Below are 22,777 nucleotides of genomic sequence, written 5' to 3' on the forward strand. Positions count from 1 at the left end.
AAAGAAGGCAAGAGCCAACTAAGTACCGCGTTCATTCGAATAATTCTCCGTGTCGAAAACGACTGACCAACTCTTTAGATTCTCGGTTTAATGAACGAGAGTTTGAGTCGTGACACGGTTGGGTCGGTCAAAATAATCGTGTGTCACCACTCGGATTATCGTGAGGAAAACGAATGACAGAAGAATGACCACGGTTCTCATGAAGCACGAAAAGTATCGATTTGTCGATTTGATTTTGGAACCGACCGACGAAAGCAGAACGAGGAAAGTGGATACAATGTCCAGGGCAATTTCAACGATTCGCGAATTCACGTTCATACGCGAGCCGCCGGCGATGCCCGCGCAGGTGGCAATCTCCTGCTCCTGATTGCCAATTAACGTTTAACGACTTTAACGGGTACGTACCCCGCGGTCGCACCTCTGCATTCGGACGATCAAGGACAGGGCCCGAGTTGAAAAATACCTCGTTTCGTTCGTGTTTACCCCCTAACGGGTTTTACAATCGACTAAAAACTGCCTACCGATCGAACGACGGTGACTCGCGAATCTTCGCACCGAGGAGAGGTGTTCGCGTATCTCTCGATCCATGAAACGTTCTCGACAGAGAGAATCATCCGACGTTCTCGCGCGTACAGTCCAACCGATATCTGGTCACGGCGAGATCGGAGGTGTCGACGAGCTTTCCGTACCCGACGAACGTTCATTTCTCACCGCTCCGTGTACGTCCTTAAGCTCGTACGGGCGAGTAATCGAGCGAACGATCTCGCCAACTTCAAAAACTGTGAACCGGTTTGGGAAAAGCAGAGTCGACGGGGTAGCGACCTACGTAAGTATCACGCGAGCCGTTCTCCGGTGTCGTTTTGCCAACACCGGCGTTAAAAGGCGTGCGACGGCGCGGTAGCCGCGAGACGTCGGATTAGCATTATCGTATCCTCGCCGAGCGGAAGTGGCAAAGTGTAAGTACGAGCAGCACGGATGCAACGCGAGAACCAACGCACGGGTCGTCGAGAACGGATACCCAGTGCGCTCCAACAAAAATGCTTATCGCTACTGGCTGGCCCGAAGAGTAACGACTCGGTCCACGGGCTCATCGATATGCACTCGTACTCGCTCTCTTTCGACCTACGAACGCGTCCAACCGTACGACGAGCGAAACAGTCTAGATAAAGATCCATACGCACGCTCGATTTACACTACTGTGTATCCTTTAACGATTAATTATTCCCAGCGTGACTTCCGCGTACACGTTACGTTGTGCAACGCAGAATTGTCACTGCCATTAATAACTTCTCTGCTCACGCGTGTATCACGATCTGGTATCTGATATACACAAAAGCGAGCCGAGAAACCGAAATAAGGAACTACGCTACGAAAGCGAGTCAAGGAAACATCGTTTTAAATACCTAGTGGTACGTCAAACTCTGTCAAAATCTACTCGTCGATTCTGCTACCGAGAGAACTCCCTTAAACGTCGTTCGTTACCGTGTTTAGTATCGAAGAATTTCCCTACGTAATCGTACAACAGGACAAAGACGCACGTGTCACTGCGTGATTCAGTGTTTCTATCATGGAACTGGACAAAGGATTCGAGAACTGCGACACGCATCCGAGTAATGACGAACGTCAGCTACAGGCAAGAAGATTGATGAGAGAGGACTCTACTGAGAGACTTACTCGAATCTACGTAACATATGCGTGACGCAAGTATTTCCACTATTTAACAAAACAATTTCATTAATCAGCGTTCGCCGTTCGAATAAAGAACCATGTGCCAAGTCGTTAGAAGTCTTTGAATTCCAGCCGGGACACCAGAGAATTCTCGCGTCCCAGATTCTACAAACAATTCCGTGGCGTTTCGATCATTTCTAATGTAGAATACAGCGTCGTGGCGACTAGTTTTTACCACACGTTCGTCTCAATGAATTTCACGTCACGTACGACCGTGTATCCTTTAATCAGATCTGAAGAAACTTCACGATCACACGACACGCTTATCAGCGCAAATCTAAACATCGTTACGATACACGCAACCGGACATTTCGTGTTAACAACGATTGCCTGATATCCATTTCACTCGTAAGCAGAATGCTCGAACTCGTAAAACTGCGAAACCTTACCACAGATACTCCCTGGCAACAATATATTGTACATTTGGAATTTAAAGAACCTGAAGCACAGCATAAGAAAGAACATTAGGCTTGCTCACGATTGCCGTGCGATCACGTGCGATTTTGTCATGCGTAAGACTTCGTTTCGTTTCAATTATGGGCATATTTTTCGACAGAACGAACCTGCTTATAGACATGTAAGAACTGTGCAAGCAGTCCAAAGAAGCGACAGAAGAGAAAAACGACAATCGACAGGTCCCCTCAGTGTCCTTGTCCAACCGTGTTTAGAACTGACTGTCGAGAATTGACGGTCGTATACGGAATCTACTGTTCTTTCTTATACTGTGGCTGAAGTTCGGTCTGGTTTCGAGATGAAAAAAATCGATCGCACGAGGGGACAGAAACTGAAGCGGTGTAAATCTGTTCGACGTTGCAATCGCGATGCATTACACGTACGTATGTGCATACTAAAATTGCGCTTGCGCGAGCGCACGCGTGTACGCACGCGAACCTGTTTCGCGAACCGGTGAGACGGATGCACAGGACGAAGGAGAGGAACAGGGCTAGAGACGAGAGAGTGAGAGAGAGAGAAAGAGCACCGACGCACACGGTCACAGACACGCGTTCACCGACGCACGGGCACACACCGAGGTGACGTAAGCGGTGATTACGCGACGTTGCGACTCGCGTTCCATGTACGCAGAACATATATATGTATGTACGTGTAACGTTCGCAGAATGCGGCATTGCGTTCATCCCTTTCCTTCGACCGCGGACCGTAACCTCGCGCTCTCCTGCCCCCGCCACGTCCACCCCCGCACCGTTCGCAGCGAGACCCGTAACCCCGCGCTCCACCCTCTCGTCGACCCCGGCTACCGTTCGGATCGCGTCGGTACACGAGTACGAAGGACGAGGCTCTCGGATGTATCGTACGTATAACCACGGGTAACGCGAGCTGCCGCGGATCGTCAGCTGACGACAGGAGCCGAGCGAAACAGGAAGCGCGTTTCGCTGGCTCTTTGAGAAATCGAGAGACATGGAATTCCGGAGAGCTAGGCGACGAGCGTCGTCTGATCAAGATCGACGAAGGTCCCTTCGGTAGGGTTCAACTCGTCGCTGCACCGACTCTGTTCGACGGCTTCGCGTATACAGAAACCCGATAAGAAAGCCGAACACCCTATCTATCTGTATCGGATTCATCCTCTGCTCCTTTTGAAATTAGTGAACTTAAAAAACTGCGAGTGGAAGCGTTTGACTCGAAGTCATGAGTTAGTTGACAAAGTCTCAAGTTCAAAAACGCGTCCAGCAACCGCGGCAGAAAAATTGCAGGTTGGTAGGTGATCCGAGGTGATTCCAAGAAGGAGTTCGACGGAACGAAGCCGAGGGAGAAAATAGAGCCGAGAACGGAATAAAATTTGACACACGGCTGTAATTTCGAACTCGGTCATTGAAAATGTGCGAGCGCTAAGAGAAGATTACAGAGAAGGCGGGGAAACGGTGGGGAGTCGACCGCTTATTATTCTGAACGATGCAGAAAGAGGGTAGCAAGACGCACTGACATAAAAGTATTATGTACCTCACCGAGATATTAAAGTTAGCACGACCGAATGAATCACCGTGATCGACACACGGCCAACGTCCTCGAACCGATTTGTATCGACATGTCGCGCGTTTCCTCCCAACGAAAACCACGCGTCTAACACAACGAAAATGATAAATCGCGTCTCGGAGACTTTATCGGAAGAATAATCAGAGAAATACGAAAATAATAATGGTAATCAAGCCTGTCTGTCGGTCACTGGAAGGAAAGGCTTTCGTTCCGCTTCCGGATACGAGCTGCTCCACTTTTCTCCAGATGGTCGACTCTTTTATTCTTACCGCGCCGCACGACATTTCCCACGATCGCGGGACCGTTCCGATTTGAACCCGACGGCAAACACTGGTTTCCTGCGGCTGATTCGACTTCCTGCTATGCCGTGCGCGCATCTTTCGCGTACAAGAGCAATTTAAAACCGACGGAAAAAAAAAATGGCAGCACTCGACAGCTGCTACCTTGACCTTACCCAATGCCTGTACGTGCCTACACGGAGGAACCGTGCCACTTTCAACTCTCGGACTCTACTTACGTACGTACGTATTTTTTTCAGTCTGTTCATCGATGAACGCTTCTCAATTTTAACACGTCTTTCGACGATCGACCGATGCCTCAATTAACATTCTTTAATTGTCGTTCGATCGATCCTCCTAAAAGCAATATCGTCTGCGATAATAAAGGTTTCCCGTCGAACATGCGCGTGTATAAAAAATATTGAAATCCACTGGCTGCCACCCGTTTCCTTTTAACATCTAATTACAAAGATAAGACGTCTCGTGCGCAACGAGTTAATAATAGAACCCGATAAATGTTGAAACTAAAAGCTAATTAATCTAAACAGCCGGGAGCTGTCTCGCAGGCCTTCGTTTTAAATAACGAGACACGCGCGACCAAGTGAGAATTCGTCGTGACGAAGTGACAGCCTCGCCCGGCTCGTCCTTAACAATTTCACGGGGCAGCCATCTAATTAGTCAACTTGTACGTCGGTTGCAAACGAAATCGTCGCGTATGAAAGATTGCTATTTTTTTATTTTAGACTCTCTCCGTTTGATACAATCAAACACGAAAATGAATCATTCCTCGGTTCGACAAAACAAAATTAAGAACGAAGTTTTCTGCGACGCGACGACTCCACCGAACCTTCTTTACAATTTTCCCGTTATTCATGCGAGCATAATTTTAAAAAGTATTGCTGTCGCATAAGATAAGACGTTTTACATAAATATCTACGCTGATAGCAGAATAATTTGCGTCGACCGTGAGACGAGTGCACGCGCAAGGCCTATTATTTCCCCGACAGGAAATAGTGAACGCACGTATGATCAGAACGATTCTCGTATCGGTACGTGAAAACAAAAGGCATTCAAACTCGTCGCGAGGGGAAAAAAAATAAACTGGCACTGTGATCGGGACTGAACAAAGTACTGTTGCACAATGACGATCTTACGGTCAAGGTTTCGAGCCTTTTAAAGAGGCTTACGCAACGCATCCGGTCGGCAAGTTCTCCAGGCTGCAATTTACATTTCCGAATGTTACGTCGGATCGCGCGGCGCGCAACGTTCCAAGATGCCGGGAAGGGAACGCACCGGACTTCCGTTCTTCGGTTCCGAGAACATGGGAAAAGGAAGTCGCGATCAACGAATCAATTGCCGAGAGGAATACTGTTGTCATCTCGTGCCTCGTGAAAGGGTCGACGTCCGAGGTACGTTCGAAACTTCGGAGAGGAACGAAACGGACGTATCGAAATTGCGAACGGGGAGGGAACGCGGAGAGGAAACGAAGAAACGATAGAACGAACGAGGAAAAGGAGGAACGAAACGCGAGTCCGTGGAGCGAAGAAACGACGTGTCGGTGGCTGTGAGTCCGGCCGCCTAAGCGAAGTTAGGTTTCAGCGCGGAACACAAAGGGAAGGGAGACGGGAAGAGAGGTACGAGAGGGTGGAGGGGGTCGGTTAGGGGCGCCATTCGAGGGAGGGCTGTTGAACTTTCAGGGTCACTCCCGCGGGCCCCCGCTATGGTCGGACCGACGACGGGGAAAGAGAAAGGGAGAGAGTACGGTACAAGCAGAGAAAGCGAGAGAAAACCACGGGGAACGTCGGAAGAACGAGTCAGACAGAGTCGAGCGGTGCACGGCAGAGGTAGACCGATGCCAGGAAGGAAGAAGAGAAAGGACGAGAGGGAAGGTGAGCCGCCCCGACGTACACACACGAAAACTCGCTCCTAAACCGTTCCTAACGACGCGACGAGACGCGCCCTGCGAGCACTCCGATTCGTCTCTCTGGGCCTCTATGGTCCTCCGTTCTGCGAGTCCCGGGCCACGCCGAGCGCACAGTAAAGCTGTTCATTTATAAGATGTCCCGTGAGGTTCCCAGGTAGACGTTGTTACCCCGCGGTCAATGGGACAATGGAGTACATCGATTTGAGAGTCGATCGCAATTCTGATGAACGAATCAATTGGAAACTTAACACACAAGTTCTACTGAGTATTGTCGTACTAGCGTTTTAATAATCACACGATAGACACGAACAAGTGCGGATGTTAGCTCTCGTATCGAGACTCTAAATTACCGCATCCGTTCAGGTGTTGCACGGACAATTCGGTAACTTTCGTATATACCCTTTTGAGTAGTTCATACGTGGCCGATTACCCCGATACCTCGGATGCTCGGTTCAAATCGGTAGCCCTAACGCACCGAGAGAGAGAGACAGAGAGGAGACCTGGGATGTAGTGCACGAAAGCATACGGAACCAGTTTTCGGTGCCGAGAAAGGACCGTTCCTCCGGGGCTCGCCAGCCCTGACATGGAACGCACACGCGCGCACGGTCACCGGCTACGTCTCCGAGACGAGTGGAAGAGAGAGAAAGAGAAAGAGAGAGAGAGAGAGAGAGAGAGAGAGAGAGAGACGGATCGAGGGAGGACGAGAGAGGAAGGTGAGTTCACAACGATCCGTGGAAGCTAGTGAACTCTCAGGGCCGTTCCGTGGCTTTGCCGTGACGCGAGGAGAACCACGCCGTCTTTCCCCGACGAATTGTATATCATTTCCGTTTCGACCGATCGTAGATCGACGACGCCGTGAAACCCCGTCTACGGGGGTGGCATTTGCTCTTAGCTGCGGGTGAACGTGTCGGTTCCTCGTCTCGTCCCTCTTTGGCATTTCGGGTACGGTTATACGGGAACGAACGGTGGGAGAACGGCGGCGAGCCTGCGCCGATGCTACTCGGTTCCGGCGGAACCGGACGAAATCAGGACGTCCATCCCTCCGTCCGCGTGTCTAATTAAAATCTCAAGAATGACCGCTGCGGACGATGATCGCGGCATGAAATAAAAATAGCGAACAACAATCGTGAATTTTAATCTCTATGAAAAGAAAGATTTATTTCCAGTATAAAACGAACGTCTGGGCACATCTTACGAAGCCTCTGACGAAACAGACACGCTTCGATCGCTATATTACTGACGGTTCGAAGAGGGCCATGCGTGACCGTTCTACTTGAAAAAAATTTTCAAGTCCGATCGGATTGTTGGGAGCGCGTTTAAATTTCATCACCGGCGGAAAATATAATTTTTGCGATCCTATCAGCTGCTCGTTTCAGAACCCTCGGTAAGAGTATAGACTGTGGCTAGACGTTAGGTAGAACGGAGAACGGGGGAACGGATACGAGTGAAAAAGAAGGTGCACGAACGAGAGACGCATCCGTGCCGACGAAGTGTGCAGCGCCTCGATCGGGCGGGATGCCGCGCCAGGAAACTAACTGTAGTCGGTGACTAACTTCGAACATGATTCCGCGAACATGCCGGAAATCGTTGACTCGAAGAATCATAGGTACGCGTACTTACGAACGTTTGATCAGGATGTGCCCGCTCAGAGATACTAATTTTACACGTCCCCCGTAACGCGTACAGTTCCTTATTGGATTATGAGTTAAATAAAAAAAACTTAATCGTATGTTTGAATAATGTTCTCAATTGTTACTCGATTCGGAAGGACGTCTGTACTAAACGAAATCCGCACTGAAAGTGAAGTAAGAGCCTACCGCCCCTCAAAAGGTGTCGGACCATACGCAAAGATTGACATAATAATCTTGTGTTATAAAACACGATCTGCAGGGGTACAGCTAGTAACAACAAAATTGAGCCAGCTACGAGCATGTGTTAGTCTCCCCTAGGGGGACAAAATTCAAAATGAGTAATAAGTCAACATCTTATTTTTTCGATGCTTGATTTCGTATTGATATTGTTGGATTTTAACATAATTTTGACGCGTCAGAATAAAAAGAATTTTAATGTAGGTGCTGGTAACGTGCGTACGTTAACATTATTTTTATTTTGACGCGTCAAAATAAAAATAATGTTAACGTACGCACGTTACCAGCACCTACATTAAAATTCTTTTTATTCTGACGCGTCAAAATTATAATTTCGTTGTTAACAGCTGTACAACATTTTTTTATAAATATAAGATTCATTTTTGTTGACTTTATTTATAAATAATCCAACATTCTTATATTCTAATAATCGCTAGACACGCGTTAATCGTACAGTTAACCCGTATGAAACGACGGTCCCTTATAAAATGACCGCGACACATTCGATTTGACGTTCAATTCGTATAGTTCTGATATCGTTCCTCTGACTGGAAACTCGACTTTTCGTCGTCCCGTTAAATTGTTAATCTGTCAGGGCGATCTATTCTTGCCCGGAACGTCCAGCCTCGGCCTCTCGCGGCTCTTTGCTCGTCGCATTTAGATTCCGCGGAGCTTCCTACCGTAAGAAACTGAAACGAAAACGGCCGGAAGACAGCGGTGCGCGGAGTGTACACACAAGAGGAGCCTAGGTTCAACGACCTGCTCTCTAGTACCTGTATCATCGGGCCGGCTCCTCTCCGACGGAGACCGAACGAGAGAAAAAGACGCGTGTACTCGTGCCTAACTGTGCGTACGAGCACACGTCCTCCTCTCTATCTGCGAGCTCCCTCCGTCCTACCCGCGTACTCTGACATGCGCTGGAAAACTAGTTTCGCGTGCAAATTACTCCCCAGGGATTGTTGCGAGGTGTTTGCCTCGCAAAACGACCAAATCGTCGATATACATATTCCTTAAGCGAGCAACTTCTTCTTTTTGTATAAACGCTTCTACGTACGAGATCGCGCCAACTGACCATAAATAATTTTATGTTTGCGCTCGACTATCGCATCTGACCAGCTCGAAATACCAGTTTGTTCAGACGTCGACGATCGTAAATATTCGTTCCAACGAATCCCGGTTGGATCGATCGAAGGAGACGCCGGCCGCGTCGGAGACAACGATGGAAATAGAAGTAACAGTTCAACAGACGAAACTCGTGAAGAACCTCGCAGGGCGCGCGAGGTCGAATGGAAAAAGTTCGCATTCGCGTGCAAATTGTCTATAGTCAATTATACTTGGTGACAACGCGAAATCATACGAACGTAACGGACTTTGAAGCATTGCGCGTGGCGATTGATCAATGAATTTCTTCATCATCGATGTTGATCATCGAGCCACTTGATTATTCAATGAGAACTCGAGAAAAAAGCTTATTACGGCAATGATAAATCAGATACTTACATCGATTACCTTTGAAAAGTGATTGATCGTCGAGATCTTTAAATTATTTAAATCGATTCGATGCGTCCAAAGGACTGCGGTTTTATCTGAACTCGACAAAAATATCCATGAAACATTAATAGATCGACCAATTATTTGCCGCGCGATTAGTCATAGCTTACCGATATAATTGCTCAACACGACGTTGAGTGCACAGCGACGTAGTAATCAGATTATCTACGGGGATTCTACGGGGAATTAACGCCATGGATTTACGGTGGGTATATTACAAATACCGCCTGAGATTTAATCAGCTGGGAACGATTCGTGCAACTACTTTTTAAAGGAATCAACAGATCTTAAATCAGGTTTCTGATTCACCTGATCCCATAATGTAACAACAACGAAAGAAGCAAATGACTCTGACGCACTGATCAAGATTCATGGCGAGAGCGGAGGCCTGGAGACTTCGGGCCTGGGCAGGAAACGTATTCTTTGTACGTTGTAACTCTTTACCTGAGGAATTGTTTCTTTTCAAGGAGAGAAAAGTTTCAGATCTCTAATTAGCGTCAGAATTACAGAGATATTAGTAGCTCGATGTCTTGAATTATGAATAATTGAAAGAGGCTTCCTCGTCGAAAATACTGTTCCCAAAACCTGATTTTCCTATTTACAAAGTATAAGTGACGGAGCTACTACTTTAATCCGAAATTGGCAAAGACATCGTTTACGACTCACGGTCGATAGTTCGCCGTGCGATAAAATACTCTGATTTTATTCGCGACCCCAAACGAGAATACTATTCGGTATCCGAACCGGCTGCATCACGATCATGCGTCGGGATCGCGTTAATTAAATTCCACAACGGGTCTTATTTTCTGGTTGTGAATACATAAGTGACTCATTGGTCGTCGGATCTTTCATCGAACTCGGCCCGGGAAGCAGGGGGCACTGATCTTCGACTCGTTCAACAACACTGTGGCATTGCCTGAATGCCATGGTCAGTGACCGTGAGATCAAGAATTTAAATTCTACGCTGACTCGCCTACTCTTCCTTCCGCGCCTCATTGTCCAGAATTTCTCGGACCATAGCGTTGAGATTAAGAAGAAAAAAAAAAAAAGAACGAGAACCCGAATCTCTCTCTACCATTGTCCCGACGCTGAAAACGGCAAACGTCAATCTATTTTTCGACAAGAACGCGACGGTTCGCGTCGCTCAAACGAAATTAAACCGCATTGTAATCTTTCTCTAAAAATAATCAGCCATTAAAAGAGTTCAACCGCGTGTACGCTCGGTTCAAAATTACTATCTGTGCCACGCGACGAAAACCTAGAGTTCAGAAAATTATTTTGGAGCACGTCATTTCTATACAAAGCCGAGTAGTAAGCGTATTTGTTCGCGTTCTTCGCGTAAACCGTGCCATTGCGAACTCGTTTCTAATTAAAACCGCGGTTTTTCTACTATACCCGGAGACGCGATACAAACAAATCCTACTTTCCTGTCGGCAGTGACCAGAGTTCTGTGAACCTTTTGGAAAAAAGAAAGAACACGTTACTTTTAATCCTAGGAAGACACGTTCCACTTCCTGCTTCCCGCTCCCTATTTTACAAACATTCTTAATTCGACCACCGCGACCAGACCCAGGCATCGTTCGTCGTACGAGTGCGTTTCCCTTTCTCTGTTCGCATAACGCACAGTGTGAATTGTACAACACTCGTAAAATACGGTACATATACAGACCCGTTTTGTTCAGTGTTAGTCACGGTGACTTGTTCTCTTGTTTTGAAACTCGACACCTCTTTCGCCGAACTCCAGAGACGTCCGTACGTGGCCACTGTATACACGAGAGAGACGTATCGCACGAGGCAAGTGAACGCGATGTACATATGTACATGCACATATACGTATCAACACCAGCGCGAAACACTCGATTCGCGAGGACCGGTGGTCCCCGGAATGAATCGGTAGCTCTTTACAAATTTTCTGTACGAGATTCGTAAGAGGAATTGAGTCGAGAAGAGTCAGTCTTCCTGTACGGTCACCTCCGATCAGGATAAGGACGGGGCGTGATCCAAGGTCCTTCATTGACTACCACGCGTCTGGAATTTTTCGCTCATCTCAGACGTTGTATGCAGAAATTTAGAACCAGTATTAGACAAAAAAAATTGACGGTAATCGCACGACACGGAATGCTCGGTTTCATTGTAATACGTTTCACGAGACGAACGACCTCTGTTATCTGAGAGGAAGATATTTTTAAATCGTTCAATCGAAAAACAATTGTTCCTGCTAAGCATAATTTTATTGAGACTCTGCAATTCGATGCGGGAGAAAAATAACGTACTGCCTCGAGCATAATACACGTATCTAAAAAAAAAGTTCAGATACTGTATCGTAAAACGTATCGCGTTTCGATAAAGCTTCGTGGAACACAGTTTTACCTTCCTTCTTCGCTACCATAAACCACCAAAGCCTCTGTACGTGTACAGACAGCCTTGCAGAGAGAAAAAGCAAATCGAGAATTAAAATGAAAATACTTGGTCCGGAAAGAGAGAATTCCAGTGAGGGGGGGAAACGTCTGGTTGAAAATTGCATTTACGGAATAAACACCATTTTACGGAGACTAATTTTAAAATGTTACATACGCGCGTGTTAAGCTCGGTCGTGGTCGCGATTGAAAAACACGTGGAACGATTTTAAGGGCACGGTAATAACCGTAAATGCTCGCCGCTTCGAGTCGTAAACGCCGGTAATTCGAACACTATGGGAAGAAGAGTAGTCTCGTCTTCGTTCGTCTTCATTGCATTCCGGTCCATCTTCGATATTAACCGAGCGAATTGAATCGTTCCTTGGGTACGTCCGACACGTCGGTCGCAGGACGAGATAACAGCGACGATGATTTTCAATAGAACGATCTCTACTGCCGACACGACCTGCATCCTGCGTTAAATCCGCTGGTCATAAATAAGACCGATCAGGAAAAGTATGAGACGTTGTCGACGAGTCCAAGGTCGCTGATTTTGGGAGGAAATTCGTATCAGTGTCATACGTGAAAGAACGAGTAGAAACGGATAATTATGTCCCATTATCGTAATCGGATAATTAGTCGTAATTCGCCGACCTAGTGGGGCTCGATACGGTTTCCTTTGACCGTGCGTATGCGTGCACATACGGTCCGCCGCCGCGTGTATTTACGGGCAACCTAGTTTTTTAGTCGTCCACGATTTTCACAATGGATAACAGTTACCGAGACGCGGTCACCGGTATTCTTCAACCTTTCACGCGCGTTATCATCATCGAGCTTGGCATTTACGCGACTTGTTGCATTGACCTACTCACGCTACGGTCGATTAATACGCGGTGTTATTGTTTCCACGTTCCTTAGCCTCCCGTGATGCGAGAAAAGGCCGTTCTTCCACCGATTTTACAAATTCCTCACTGCAACGCGTACAATTTTACTTTCGACGTCGATTCTCGAGCCGGCTGAGCCGAGATCGCAGAAAGAATCGAAACGACCATTGCCGATGCGTCTTCTGAACGACAAAACGTTTCTTCGTTTCCTCGGACTTGGTCGAAATCTCCCCGCGTACGTTCGAGTCAAGACCCGAAGATTTGCTTTGCTCACTACTGCATTTTAGCCGAACGTAACCATGACGAGTACGCATCGCCGTCAGTGGTCAACGAGGAGCGTGGCGTACGTGCAACCAGTCGGGAACGCGTCCATATTTCGTATACCCATTCTAAAATGTTTCTATTCGCAACAGAGACACGGAGAAACGCGCATTAAGAGAATCCCGATCGATCAGCTCGCCGAGCCTGGCTCGTACGAACTGTTACAGGGTTAAGCCATCGTGAGAAAGGATTATAGAGGTCAAGGTGACGAGGAAGAAACCTGGCTAACTCCGAAGTAACTCGACGGAACGACGCGACGTTGCTCGACGTACTCGCTCGGATCGATGGAAGCGAGGAACGAATGGACACGAGTGAGATACCACGATTAAAACGATATTTAGACAAGATCGAAAACGTTGCGAGAAGTTCGTGTCGCCCTCGTTTTACAAATGCGAGGGAAGAAGACAGGAGGAGAGAGTGTTCTATATTCGCCGCACACGGCGCTTGCTCGTTTAGGGGTCAAAGGACGAGTCGAGGGCGTATACGAAAGCGTCCCCGAGCCATCGATCGTGCCCCTCGACGAAAATTTCGTACTCGGGAACGAGAGAGGGGCGCGGTGACACTGTTCGCGGCTGGAATCGCGTTCCGATGCACCGTTAAACGAGACGCGTGCAGTCGATCTCGGAGGAAACGTAACGCGCGGCACCGAGAGAGCCGATCGTCCAAGGGGAAGAGGCGCGCATCCGCGTATTACGCGTGCAAGCGTGCCAACCACGCGAACGGAACGACGCTCCGAGAGAGACGGTCACTTCACTCACCATTTAAATCGCCCGAGGTCCGTGGAATTTAAATCTCGATCAGCGCCAGGAAGACGCCGTGTATACGCCGCTGGAAGGCCGTGCACACGCAGAAGTGGATCTTCGGTCGACACGAACGGCGAGAGAGAGGGGAGGAGAACGGCCGGGGACGAGAATATCACAGCGGGCACGATGCACAAGTTCACCGACTTCCTTGCTCGAATCCGTGCACGGAATCCGGACTGCGACCGTTCTCGGTCACAACGTCGACACCACACGTAACATCGTCGAACGCACCATGATCGTACGTGTCTTTTCGAAATCACGAAGAGGGAGAACACGAAACGGAGGATGGAAGGAGAACGAGGCCGCGCGCGTCAGGCAGAGAACGCGTGTCGATGCATCAGAACGAAAGTGAGAAAAAGAGAGATAGAGAGACCCGGTTGACAGTAGAGAGAACACTACGCATACGTGCATGTACGCGTTTGCCACCAAGAAAACACGGACGTACGCTCCGCCGCGCGAAGCGGAGCATCGGCGACGCGACGATGACCCGAGCTCGTCGATGCTTCACCTCGATTCGAGCCGACACTTCTTACGGTCGTTCCCTTCTTTTCACGTTTTACTTATCGCGTAGACGCGCGAGATATCACGTTGTACACCGCGGACAGTTTTCTTCTTTCGGGTGACGCACGATTTAGGGAATCACAGTCGTCGACGCGAGCGGATTTCAACACGCTTTGTCTTCACGTCGTTGTTCGATTACACGTATAACTAGATGTTTATACTACTAATGGCAGTGATCAATGAGAGGAGAGGGTGCTCCGCGCGGTAAGTGCCGTGAAGCACCTCCCCTGTTAAAGTCTCTCACGCAACTGACGCGGACGCGGCTGGCGCGAAGGGCACAGGCACAGCCGACAGCGCACAGCACACTCTCCTCAGGGATTAGAGGCCGAGAGTGGGGGATCCGCGAAGATGGATACGGTGGGGAGTGGACGACGATACGGGTAGAGGGACGAAGAGGACACACGGCGAACCGATAGGGGAATCGCGCACGCGTAGTGGCCCTGTTTTAGAACAGTACCGTGATACACGTCGACGAGCCACCGCCCGACGTGCCGACCCTGTCCGGCATCTGTGCCATTACAGCTGTCCGCGATTTTTTCTCAACGACTTACGATTTTTCGACCCTTTTCGATCGACGCCCGTGGCGGAGGAATCGTCACGCGATAAAATTAGATCCGTCGATCGCGATCGTCTTCAGCGCTTGAAATATGAAATGCAGTAGCCACGACGTCGACTTGTCGGAGAAGGAGAAGAAGCTGGAAATACCATTCTCAGAACGGTCAACGAATTATGCCGGATCACCACGGTGCAGGCTCGCGTTTGCTAATCTCTTTCTCGCATGCTCTTCACCGTTCCGCCCGCGTCGGCGCGAAAGAGAACGTCATACAAAAGACCAAGACCTACAAACGAAGCACAAAGCTCGCCGTGGTGATCGCGGCGCGCACGATATACACGACGGCCAAGTCAATTTCGTATACGACACGCGTGCCACGGACGTAATTAAAACCGCTGAATTACCTGCAACTATTTTAATTGTGTCGTACAAGTATTTTGAACGGCCGAGTACACCGTGATAACGTTGCGTCGCGACATCCCGTGCCGCCACCGAGATCCACTCGCGTTCCGATCGATCGCGTCCGACCGGACGCGCGGACCGAGCGATCGGACATCGAGGAACGGTGGTCAGATCGGTTTCCGTGAATCGCTCGTCGCCCCCAGCGGTATGATCGTTTCCTTGTACCTTCTACCGATTCGTTAACCTTTGCGCGCAAGGCAATTTAGTTAATGGTTCCGACGTGACCATGGGGTGGTTCCAGGAAAACGTAGAAAATTTTGTACAAGTCTTCATAAATAAAACTATTTCGAAACGACGTTACGTGATTTCTTTATCCTTTCCTTCGCTTTTTGCCTCCGTTGCTCCAGCGATACGAATTTCAGTGATTCCAATAAAATCCGGCCTATTTCCATTAATTTTCAGATCGACACGGTCCCTCATAAACGGGATCAAAAACCCGCGTATGCGTGAGTTTGACACGCAGCCACACGGAGATTCGAAACACATTGAACTTTTCATAAAATACCGGTCATTTTTGTATGAGTGACACGTCGCTAGTTTTAAAGGGAGATTAAAGCGTTCAGATTCGCGGCTATTTTTACGCAAAACCAGCCTTCGTTCGCTTATCTATACTTACAAAGCGCGCAAAATGAAGCCTGTAAACATTCGACTATCGATCGCGCATATTCAATATTCGAGCAACTTTTGCACACACGTTTAAACTCGGTCGTAACGAATTCCGTTTACCAAACTGGCGATTAGTCTAATTTATGACACGATCGAAAGATCATGCATCGTTTTGCCGATTAAACGAATCACATCGGCTTCCAGAAAATATATGATTCATATACCAGCTACCGGATCTGTTCGTGTAAAGAAATCTGCTACCTCGCGACTAACTCGTTTTTAGGGAAATGTGACGTTACCAAATTACGCGGCATCGTTCGTCTCGTGCACGTGGTTCTGGCGAGCCGCGCTCGACCGGTCGAAATCACTCTCGCGCGTGCGTTTACGTTTGCGCGAACGACGGGAAAACCGCGCGAGTCACAATGGAATCAGGAACAAGAGTCGGTCGAAATTGCACGCCGGTTTTTGCGGCCGAAGCGACCGCAAAACTTTCCCGGGTAGGTAAATAGGCCCCCTCGTCGGTCGGCGGATCTCTAGGCGGCTCGGTTACTGAGAATTCCAACCTATCATTATAAGCATAATCGTCTGATTACACGTTTGTGATCTGGCGCGGCACATTTTCTCTACAACTTAGAGACCGCGAGCGTAAGGGCACGTGTGTTCATCGAATTCCTAGCCTGTGCCGAACAGAAGATCTTTCTAAGTTAGATCCAGATCGCACGTGAACGAAGCGTCCATGTTCAAAATTGAACAACGATCGCGTATGACGAGAATAAAGACTCGTCTACTTTTAAGGCAACCGAGACGGAACCGAATTCGTCAAAGAGATCGTCAGTAATGCCGCATCGTGCGTACACACGAACCTTGTTCTCATCGTCGAAACTGTTTCTTGCGTTCGTAGAGGTTCGTCGAACTCGCTGTTTTGAACGAAAGGTACCACGCCGAATTCCTCCGGAGTCGATTTCAATGAATCTACTTCCTACACCCGACGCGTCGTGCCATCGTGACGATCGTCAATTGAGAACCGAGGCGCTCCATTGTCCCGATCCCGTTTGTACGGGTTTACGTACTCTCCGGTTAAACGAAACGAGCTGATCGTCAAACAGCGGCAGTGAACATTACGTAACGCGAACGCGAGCCAGAACGTCGTTCGCCGAAAGCCTGTACAAAAGTCGCATTACAATTTCAAATGAGAGAAGACGGAAACGGATGCGATTCGTTATGTATAGGTATAGAACGTAAAAAGAGGGCCGACGCGTTTAATGTACAAATATAAATGCGGAGAGGAACGTTCTCGGAGTCGGTACTCTATGTTTCGTAGAAACATGGGTGAAACGTGGTAATGTACGACGGAGGGAACAGTAGACGGGGAAAAAAGCTCCAAAAATCGTGTGCCGTCTTTGTTCGCGTGTGCACGACGCGAGGCTCTTCCCTCGCCGCGTTCGTTACTAAAATACACAGGCCACGGCACTTTCCCGTTTCCTTTTTCTCGTTTGTTCCTCCTCGTCGTCGGACCGAAGACGCTTCGCCGGTGATCCTCCGTCCGTTTACCTCTCTCTCTCTCTCTCTCTCTCTCTCTCTCTCTGTCCGACTAATTGGCAGAAATCCTCGATGACGAGACGGAAAGTGTTCGAGTCGACGCGTACACGCAGAAAGCACCGAGTATTTTCTCGTCGATACGCTCGAAGCGCGAAGAGACTTTGCGATTACTCACGCACGTTTTCACTGGTTAATCTTAATTAGACGAGGCTCTTACCTCGGCCACGGATACTCGTATCGTCGGACGAGCTTCCTCCACGATTCTTCGTCTCGTTTTCACGGTATTTTTTTTTTTTTCTTTCGGCGAGTCGTACTACGTGAGACCGGTCGGTATCGAGATGACGGAGGATTCATTTGACGCGTAGACACGGTCAATCGACAACGACGTGAGCCCGATTGTGTGAGAAAGTTTCACGATCGAGAGAAACGAGTCTTTTACCCGTCGCGCACAGTGAATGGGAATAGATAACGCGAGCGAAGGTTAGTTACATAAAAACGAGTGCAACGAGTACGATTACTTCACTCGCCGTTTCGACCATGACGTGATTCCAGGAGTACTGCCGCTGTGCGACTGGACAATTATCAGGAGAGAGAGAAAGAGAGAGCGTCGTGAATGACACGTAATCATTGAGTAATCGCGGCGATAGAAAAGATCATCGAAACACTGATTCGAGCGATGTATCGAGACTCTGACAAAACGGGAACTTTAACGCCGTCGACGGTGCTCCATCTGAGAGGTGAACTAAATAATTTTCCACCTCGTTTCACAAAGTCGTCGAGATGAATTAAAGGGAGATGAGCGCGGTGAAAATGTGAAGGACGAAAATTCCAGCGGAGAGGTTCGTTACCAAAATACACGCGCCGCGGTGCAATCTCGTTTCCTCGGTTCTTTCTTTCGAAAGAGACGGAGGGTGCGAGACCGTCAGCTCGGATTTAATTATTTTTAACGAACGCGCCCAACCCGTTTCGAACTCTCGCGTGCCGCTTGTGGATTCGTTTTAAGGCGAACAATTTTTATGTTCGATCGAGTAAACGGGGTCGTCGGATTCTCAGCAGAAACGAAACCGTTCGATCTCGCGCTGGAAACGCACGCGATCTGAACTGTGACACCGACTTCTAAAACTCGAGAGATCGAATTTATCTGCTCGACTGTTGGAATCGCGACGCGCACATCGGCCGGAAACAATTCATTATTACTCGCCGACAGCTGGTAGGAAATCCGAATGCTCCGACAGACATTATCTGGCCTAATTCGCTTTTCCACGGAAACACTGTTACTTTCAACGGAATCGATAAGTCGACCGGAATGGATCGGTTTCGTCGAAGCCGAGACGCCTCCGCCGCGTTTGTGCGGCAAACAGCGATCGATCATGCACTGTTGAGAACGTATGCACCGTGCCACGTGCTCGACACACGAGCCCGCGAATGAATTTCGATACACTCGCGGGATTTAAAGCTACCGAATCGCGGAGAATTAAAGCGATCGCGGGTGTATCGGGGTGAAAAGTACTCAGTTCGGTCTGGTTGCACAAAACGACGACTTCCACACGTGTACGCGCGCAGAAAATGTATAAAAAGGAGGGATACGCGTATCTCTGTTCCTCGGAACTCACGGTCTCCCGTCCGACGGCTTATTATTTTATATTAGGCGATCCGTGACACTTGCAAAATATGGTTGCATCGATGCGATTAGAGAACACGCTCGGGCATCGATCGTTCCCTCGGGACGAAAAAGAAAAGAACGGAAGCGGGCAAGAAAATCGTCCGCGAATTACGGCGTCGACGTAGAACACGGGGTAAATTTTACAAAGATGCCCTGGGAAGAAAATGGTCAGTTAGTTAAGCTAAGTGGCGAGGCGTATGTGCACGTTAGAGACCGGTCTTATCAGATGCCGAGCCACGTGGCCGTAACACGCACTTCGTTTAATAACCACGTGTTTCGTGCGTTCCTCTCCCTCTGGCACGCCGGAAACCACCGGTGCGCTCACTTTCACGACATCTATTACAAATGGATGCATATAAATTGCCCAGCATGGTGTCACACATCGAATGGGAAACGGACCCGGGATCTGGGCTGCGGATAGCTAGCACCGCGGTCGAACGTCGTTCCCTGCTTATGAACGGTGAACGAATTTTAACCGGCGACATGCTACACGCTATGATTCATTACGAACGATTTAGAGTACGGCATCTTTCCATGGGTGTGTAAACAATTTATTGTGACCAGTGATACGATCTATCGAACCGACAACTAGAGTAACGAGACGATGTCCGTAGAAAGACTTATGCCTCGAATTCGTCATTTTGCCAGTACTTAGAGATGTTCAAACGAATCCTACGAGGATGTACGTAGTCCGAACGCTGACCGGCTTGAAAGAGATTCACGGAAACGAGAATTGTCTTAGACGGCGAGTATACTCTTCGAAACCACCTGTCCTTTGTTAGCACATTTCCTCTACGCCGGCGAATACTCAACGGAAGACGTTACGATCGTCCGTTTCTAGCCGGCCGCCCTGTGTCTGCCTAAGAAATATTCCCGCCGATGTTCATCCTCGCTAATAATACTTAAAAGCACCTTTTCAAGCGAATACCTGTTCAGACGTTGCATGATTTACCGGGACTCGTGCATGGAATACGCTTCTTGGCATTCCATTCGTCATATTTATATTAAGAAATGCATAAGTAGCAAATCCTTGTACCATCGTGATCCTGTGCAACAACTGTTTAAACATAATTCAGAACTGTTGGTTCGATCGTTTCCCTGTTGGCGTCAGCTGTGCCTGCCAGAAGGCGTGGAGCCGATTTCTTTGGAGCAAAGCGAACGACGCTCGCACGCAGGAGTCACTGACTCCCAGATGTAACGACGCGACGGCTAATTTTAACTTCCTCGCCGGCCAAATGAATAAAAACAGACCGATCGAGATGCGTTTCGACCGAAATAAAAGTCCGACTTTCGGCCGAGGTTCGCGACTGAAAACAGGGCAACCGGGGCGGCTTCCCCTCGATTATTCAACGGATTCGGAACGTCAAATTTCTGTCCGTACGTCACGCCGCTAAAAATACTTTTCTGAAAGCCGACGGGATCGTTTCGTCGATCATTTCTGCGGACGTGACTTACATTTAATTGCCTCGCGGGTTGCGACACAGCAAAATGCGCTTTCGTCGAACGCGTTTCGCAAGACAGATGGCAAAACACATACGTGTGGTTTATCGAAGGGAAAGAGTACCGCGTCCGCGCTTAACGCAGCGAATTTCCTGCGACTCGACGACATTACCTACATTCGCTTTGACTCAACGATACGTTGAGCAACAGAGGTCACGTGATCTCAAGCTAATGCTCGAAGAACGATTCCGCGCAATCAAACCGCCACGCTATCCCCGTGTCCCGTTTATCTACGAGTTTACTATTCTCATTCCTTATCGACGATTTGTAACAATCTCCCTTTGCTACGCACATCGTGACCCACTACTGTCAGGCTTCTGAAATCGCTTCATGGTTGCGAGAGACACAATTTAATCGTCAACACCGAGATTCAATCATCGATGACAAAGACTACGGCCTTTTGGTACGGTGCATTCGCTATCGAGTAATTCGAGTCATTTGCGATTGTTCGATGGTATGTAAACCGTAACGGAGCGTGATTAAAAAAAACATAAATTCCCATGAGAACTGAATCGAGAATGACCACCACAGAGAATGATCAAAATACGTCTCAAGCGCATCTCTCATCTCGCATTAGCTCCCGTTTAATGAGTAACTCTTGGGTATCACGCGATACACATGTACGCGTGGCCCCGTATCGCCAGGAGCATCTCTACGCCGGGGGCGTATTAAACTATTAAAAAGCTCAAAGTGGCTCAGACGAGCACGATGTGAACCGCGATACGAAGCTCTGCCTCGCGTATTCCGATGAAAATATCAATCACAGAATCGATTCTGAGCGAGCATAAGCGACGCAGCGATCGTCGTACGAACCGCGTCGAAGTCGCGAGCCTCGGCTCGGGAATCCTGTCGCGATTCGTGGTATCGTTCGAAGTCGCAAAGTGGCACCGCCGATCGGTCGACCGGCGTTCGATTCGAACGCGACGGCGGTCAGACGGGTCCGATTGAAGAAGAGACCGAACCTCGGCGAGACAAAGCGAACGCGAGCGAGCGAGCGCGCGGAACGCGAAGCAGAGGAGACTCCGATTTCCCTTCGGGTGAGACCCGGGGGAACCACGGACGAAACGCGCAAGAGCGAAAAGCCGGCAACGCACGGCACGGCACGGCACGGCACGAAGGAACTATGGTCGCGGGCTCGCAGGTCCGCGGGTCGTATCTTTCCTCGGTCGGTGTATTGAACTTGGTCCGCGGGGGTCGTTCAACTCGCAGCCGCGTCGTCCCCGGTGACGTCACGTGACTCGCCGTTGCCGAAGAGCGGAGGCTGGGAATGACGTGGCACCCGAGCATTGGTTCGAGGCTTGCCCCGCTACCCAACGACGTCACACCTCGCGGAGGCACGACCCCGTCCAGGGCGCTGGCACCGCGACGCGGGTCGCGACGTCACCAGTACCAATGTCGATAAACCCGTCGTGTTCCCGCCTGTATACGTAAACACGCGTATCTCTCGGACCCGGCGATTCGAACATGAACACCGACGTGAGCATCGATCTTCTGTCGTCGGATCGAACAGTGCCAAGTGCGATCGTCCGGAGCGAAGAGGCGAAAAAAAGAATTTCGGAGATCGATCGGTACCATTCGGTTTTCGGTCGCGAGACTAGATTCTAGGGAGCGAGATAAAATGAACGTCGGACTTGGACGAGTCAAGCAGGCTTCGAATTTTTTCCCTTTTATGGTGTTTCCGTGTCCCGCACAATTTTTTTCTATACGTACATACGTTACGAAGGGGAAGTAGTACAGGAAACGGTGCTCACGTATGCATTAAAATAAGCACACGTGTGCCCGGAGACGTGCAACAAGAATAAAACGTTGACACTCGAACAGAATGGAAACTCGGATCGATTTCGCTGCTGAACTCTGAGAACGCGACAACGGGGAAATGTACGACGAAAAAAGCGGCCGAAGACGAAAGATGGATGAGAGAGAATCCGTTGACAGTGGGCAACTTCCTCGAGGAAATCACCGAGGGTTACGTCCGGCGAGCTGGTCAACTGGCCGGTCGGGTAGGTGGACCGGCGGTACTCTCGGTGCCGGCTCGTATCTCTCTTCGCTGCCAGAGTTTGTTGACTCTCGGTTTCAGCACGCCGGCTGACCATGACCTCGCCGAACGATCCGCGAAGTAATACAGAGACGACTGACTCCCTGCCGCCCGCT

At 49.1% G+C, this 22,777-nt stretch overlaps 1 protein-coding gene across 2 annotated transcripts in view; it reads right to left on the reverse strand.

Moving 5' to 3' along the window:
- The window catches only part of Utx (Utx histone demethylase), a 71,696-nt gene that overhangs the window by 40,609 nt on the left and 8,310 nt on the right, over positions 1–22,777 (reverse strand). The window contains exon 1 of one of the 2 annotated variants that reach the window (XM_026814475.1): positions 13,698–14,596. The exons of the other annotated variant lie outside the window; for it this stretch is intronic. The gene's annotated coding sequence lies outside the window, so the exon portion shown is untranslated. Of the gene's footprint in view, positions 1–13,697; positions 14,597–22,777 lie in introns of those variants that run through there. 2 annotated transcript variants of the gene reach the window in all.

This window comes from Ceratina calcarata, unplaced genomic scaffold (assembly GCF_001652005.2).
Source record: "Ceratina calcarata isolate Rehan_Ccalc_2016 unplaced genomic scaffold, ASM165200v1 scaffold39.2, whole genome shotgun sequence".
In the NCBI taxonomy this organism is placed as follows: Eukaryota; Metazoa; Arthropoda; class Insecta; order Hymenoptera; family Apidae; genus Ceratina; species Ceratina calcarata.